The 5,934-nt window shown below is 40.0% G+C and overlaps 1 pseudogene across 1 annotated transcript; it reads left to right on the forward strand.

The window, feature by feature from the left end:
• LOC146714599 (uncharacterized) lies at nucleotides 1–5,288 on the forward strand (annotated as a pseudogene). Its single transcript, XR_014918835.1, has 8 exons — nucleotides 1–232; nucleotides 346–458; nucleotides 1,192–2,540; nucleotides 2,633–2,767; nucleotides 2,961–3,023; nucleotides 3,127–3,303; nucleotides 3,381–3,563; nucleotides 3,652–5,288. The product of XR_014918835.1 is annotated as an uncharacterized LOC146714599 (transcript).
• The last annotated feature ends 646 nt before the right edge of the window (nucleotides 5,289–5,934 follow it).

A 5,934-nucleotide genomic window follows, 5' to 3' on the forward strand; every position in this document is an offset into this window, starting at 1 on the left:
TCACTGTGGAGCTAGTTTGAAAGACATTGAAAGCTTCTCCAGATCAGGATTTGAAGCAAAATGGATGAATGTCTGCACCCAGTGTTCTTTGAAGCTGAGGAGCTCACAGACAGTGAGAAGGAGAAGATCAGGAGATACTTTCAGAAAAAAAGACATTCTGGGGGAGGTGACTGTGGGATGATAGAAAAGGTCGGAGATAAAACCTACCGGATCTGTTTTAAGGAAAAAGAAGGTAAGAAGCCCTGCTGGGTTCAAATGCATTACAAGTAGATTAGAGCCCAAATTTACAGTTTAGATATGTGCATTCCCATAACAGCTGAACTTTGTTTTTCTGATATACTTTAGATCAAGAGCATGTTTTGAGAAGAAACACACACACCATCAATTTTAATGGTCGAGATTTAAATATAACATTGAGTGAATCTAGTCCTAGCCATGGATCTGCAAATCTCCCACAGGTGCGGTTACACTTATTACTGCTTTTACTTTCATAATAATAATGACAGGTGTTTGACAAACCCCAACCATAAAAAAAAACAACAACACTGGTTTTCTTTTGCAATACTACATTTGCATAGGGGCTGCCAAGTGAGTAGGGTACTAACAGTGCGCCACACATTCAGTTTGCTTATTTGTCAAGAGGACAACAAAATACAATGACCAAAATAATTGTAGAGAACTAAATGTGTAAGTCTTGGTTACTGTTTTACCTCATATTAACCTAATACTTATATGCAACAGTTGTAACATTTACACTGCATTTATTCAGTGTGTGTGTGTGTGTGTGTGAGTGTACTCTTATTTGGGAGGCAACAGAAGTCAAGCATTGCTTTCCTATGCAGTCAAAAATGTCATAATTTTAAATTCACTTTATAAGCAGTTATTTTTTCTAACTCTGAGCTCAGTAACCTTCTGCTGTTTGAATAATGGCAAAACATACAAAACAAACCAAAGCAAACAAAGTCACCGTCTGACCAGCCAAACCAGTTTTGAACACCTGCGTTTTGAATGCTCTATGAGTTACTCAGGCATGAGGCACTTTAATTAGATATGCATGCCTATTGTTACTTAAAATGGTTTATCCACTGATCCATACATCTATTCTCTTCAGCTTAACCGTATCAGTGCTGTTGGGGGTGGGGGCTGGAGTTGTACTGTTTCTATTTGTCTAAAATTATTTTTCTTTTGTAGACAGCTAAAGGTCTTCAGAAGACTTTCTCCTTGGATATTTTCCTGCTTTATTACCTGAGAGACAACCTCAAAGCATTCAAAATTCTGAAAAAGCAGCTATCTTCAGTCGGCTGCACGGTGGAGTTTAATTTTGAGGAGGAGAAGGCTGTAGTTAGAGAGGACATGAGGAAAGGGCCAGGAGGATGCTCTGCAGAGAAAGTGGAGCAACAGCTGGCTTGGGTCTTCACCAGTCTCATCGACACCTACCTCTGCTATCATGTGGTCAAACCAAAACAAGTGAAAATGGTACTGCAGGACTCGGCCTTTAAGACAGATGATATCAAAGTTTACACAGAGAGTGGCTATGCTGTGGTTGTGGGAGAGGTTGATGTTGTGAAGGAGAAGATTGCAATTCTGAAAAAAAGCCTACCCACCAAAAAAGAGCTGCCACTTGTAGAGAAATTGTTCAAGCTCGTAGAAGAAGAGTTCAATCGAGAAATGTTCGCTAACTATCCAGATGTTAAAGTCGTCAGAGGTAGTGCCACAATCACTTTGGAGGGCCCTGACAAAGAGGTGCAGTCAGGAGCTGCAAAACTAGATGAACTGATTAAGAACATAAAGGAAAAAAAGAGTCAAGTTCCCCACAGCTCTGCTAACCTTCATCAAAACCAGTGGAGCCATCTCCAAATACCAAGCTCGTTTCCAGCAGAGCCTCAGAAACCCTGTTTTCTTTGAGGTGGGTTCAGATCTGGTTCTGTCCAGTTTGTCCTCTGATGCTCTGAATGAGGCCGAGGCAGCAGTGATGAGAGACCTTAAATCGGATATTATAGAGCTGCAGGGAGCTGCAGCAGTACCTCCAGATTTAGACAGAGTGAAGGAAATCCTGATGAAAGCGAAGAAAGAAGCAAACATTAGTGAGCTCAGAGTGGATGTGAGCTTCATTCCAGGAGCCAGAGGAACTGCAATGACCAAAGTACGACTGGTGGGCTACAGTGAGGATGTTAACAAGCTCAATGAGGTCCTTCGTGACTTCCAGATAAATAAGGTTACGACTGAAGGAATGAAACTGCCACATCCTGAACTGGTTGACTGCTTTGATAAAGTATTAGGCCTGATCGGTATGAAGCAATCTAATGTGACCTTGGAAGCCTCACATGTTCCACATCCCTGTGTGCTGGTGAAGGGTCCTCGTTCTCTGGTTCAGAAAGTTCGAACAGACTTAGCCACGAGTCTAGCGCAGCTGTCAACTGATACAGTGGTGTTAAATGAACTGGCGGTGCAGTGGTACTTTCAGGGAGATGGCAAACAAAACACAGAACTGGTGGAGAGATCCTGTCAGGTCCTCATCAGAGAAAAACAACATCTTCAAAGTACTGGAACTACATCAAATTTGTACTAAAGATCACAATACAGCAACAACATGAGACAAATATTAAACGTAATCTGCTCTTCTTCCTCTCAGCGCCCACGAGTGACCTTGCTGACATCACCATAACTCTGAAAGGCAGAGTTAAACTACAAGTGATGTTTGGTGACATCACTAATGAGACTACAGATGCTGTGGTGAACACAACAGACTTCAAAGACTTTCAGACAGGTAAAGTACTGTCATGAGTAAACAAAAGTTACTCATTGCTGAACACCATCCAAGCACGATAAATTAGACAAGACCCATTGTGTATTAAAGAGGATATTGTAGGAGCACTGACTGGCCTTTACAGTCCATTTGCATTACAACAATTTCAGTGATGGTTATTATTATTATTATTATTATTATTATTTATGTACAGATGGAGTGTGCAAAGACATCTTAAGAAAGGCTGGGCCTAAGGTTGAGGCTGCACTAAAAAACAGTGAGAAGAATGATTCTCAGAAATATTTCCAAATTTATATTTACATCGTAAATCATTTCTAACAATTCGTATCATCTCATGTGTCTTTATCGCATCCATGCAGGAAAAGTGAACAGTGGAGAGATTTTGGAAACACCGCCTGGCATGTTCCCTTGTAAAGCCATTTTACACGTGTGTGGAGAAAAAGATACAGTTGCCATCGAGCAGCTGCTTCGTCGCATCATTCAACTTTGTGAGTCTTCTGATTACAAGTCTTTGGCTGTTCCTGCCATCTGTGCTGGTGAGTAGTGTGGGAGTCATTAAAGATGCATAAAACAACAAAGTTAGTTATGGAGTTTTGTTTGAATGGTTGTCCAGGATCTGGTGGATTGGACCCCGATTCTGTGGCACATGCCATCCTCCAAGGTGTTAAGACTGCTGCCTCGTCCCATCCTCTCCAGCGTCTCACCAACATTCGCCTCGTACTAAACAAGCTCACTGTGTTCCTGGCATTTAAAAAGAAAGCAATGCAGATGTTTTCCTTTGCTGTGATCAACTCAGGTAATGCAAAGTCAACTTTTCTTTGATAATACCACTGTCCTTTGATTTTATTTAAAGCTTACTTACTGTTGTTTTAACCACTTTACAGTGTCAGCTTATGCCCTGCAATGCTTTAATATTCAAGTAATGAACGACCCAAGGATCTCTCATATCAGCTCTACTGCCCAGCAGTCTGCTTTCTTGATTGTAGGTCTGTGCAGAAAAAATGTTGATGATGCCATTGCAATGCTCGGGAGAGTGTATCAACCCCTGCAGTCAACACAAACCCAGCAGGAGGAGAAAAGTTATTCTTGGGACTGTTTTTTAATGTAGGCTTCTCTGGGTTGTTGGACAGTGTCATGTAATTATTTTCTTATTATATTGTTTATTATTATATTATTATATTGTACTTTAATAATGAAGGTTTGCAAAGCAAGGCCACTTTTGACTCATAAACTAAGTGCTCAGCCAGACTGAAAAACAGGAAGTTAGTGTAGAGCTATACAAGCATATTAATAAATACAGGAAGCCAGACAGAAAAGAGGAACTTTGCCATATAAGGAATTTTGTATCGAAACTGTGTGTTATGATGATTTCTGATATGAGGTTCAGTTGTGGTGGTGATCGCAGGGTGTGCACAGGTCAAGTGCCACTATGACCCTCCAGAAAATAACGAGGACAGGGGATGATCGTTCAGCTCTTTAATGGCAGATTTAGCGTGGGTGTGGGTATGTGTGTGGTTCTACAAACAGAATGGAAAATAGAACACAAATTACAATCAAATTATAGACAACAATAATCACCATATAACATATTACAGCCACATACTTGTCTTATAGGCCCTAATACTAAGCTGGCGGCTTTTACTTATAGTCTGAACCATATTTGACAACAAAGAAAATAAACATCTTCCCATCACTTAACTCTTGTGCCCCACTCACTTATGATGCCAACTAAAGAAGGCAAATACACATAACAAATCACCAACTCAAACTGAACTCAGTTTGGCCTAGGCGAACTTAGCTTAGCTTAGCTTAGCGATAACTTAGCTTATAGAAAATGTACAAACAGAGGACGTCCAGAGCAAGAAAACATACAGGCTATCCTTCTTACACAAGAAATATCCTGTAACTCACCAGTCTTATGGACGCACACTCTCATTGAACCCACATAAACTGCTCCCGAGCATAACTTGTGATTCACACTGCCTTCATGAACACCATTTTCCATCCCAGTCAAACATTACTCACAAAATGGCCGCGCCCTCTAGTGGCGAGGCAGAAAACTGCATCACAGTCCTGCCTTCAGAACACTGTGTGACGTGTAAAGTACCAAAATAATACCTATATGAGACACAGTTTATGATTCTAATGTTAGAGATCCTGCAACTGGCATTTGGGCTGTGCAGGGGTCTCTCTCTTCCGGAAGATGATTGAATAAAAAGAAATATAAATGTTTTAACACACTATGAGTCGGTTTTCTCTGTTCTATCATGGGGACAAAAGAATCGGGGTTTAATAACAGGTAATCCTTTATTTTTCTTTCTCTTTTGTTCTTTAATATGTGGTCAGAATGATTTACGTATGTTCAGTTACAATATGTACTGTTATATTGTTCAGATTTGTGCACAGCTCTACCAAAAGGGTGTTTCTTATGTTTATTCTAAATAAGTGACTGTAGAGTATTTTTCTTTTGCACAATGTTGTAGAATTACAAACAGCCTACACAGTAAAAATGTGAAACATACATATTCAGTGTCTTGTACTCACTTACTTCCCTAACTACAGGAATGTCTAACTTTTCTGTAGATTTTACTGTACTTGGCTGTACAAAAAGTGTATAGTGCTGTCTTGAGCTTTTTCAGGTAGTGTCACCGAATTCTGACCTTTTTTGCATTGGAAAACACAGAGAGAATACTGTGAACTGTCATGATGAAAACATGACAAAGCCATTTGACTATCTTGTTCATAAAGATGGTGTCAAGACTTCTCACTTTGATAACACCGACAGTTTCATTGACATGAATACTTGCTTTTGAGGAATGGATTATTGATTTTGAGCAAGTGACCTGCTTTTGCAGCTTATCCACTAGGTTTTGCAGTTTGCACCAAACGTTTTGAGAAATACACTAACTGCTGTGCAAATGTTAACAGTGATGTGAGAAAAGCACCAAAGCAACTGAGAAAAACTGTAAACAAGGAAATGCACCGCAAAATACAGTTACAACCTCAAAATGTGGGTGAAAGCACTGCACAATATTCATGGTATAGCTTTAAAATGCTGACATTGTCAGAGCTTCTGTTTCTGATCTGAATAACATAAGACATCAAGCAAGAGGGATGAAAAGCTGAGTGATTTTGATATTCATGGAGCTCAGATGTAGTGTGTTTCA

This window comes from Copadichromis virginalis, linkage group LG3 (genome assembly GCF_057382275.1).
Source record: "Copadichromis virginalis isolate Kocher_CV1m ecotype Utaka linkage group LG3, C_Virginalis_male_GT1.1, whole genome shotgun sequence".
NCBI lineage: Eukaryota > Metazoa > Chordata > Actinopteri > Cichliformes > Cichlidae > Copadichromis > Copadichromis virginalis.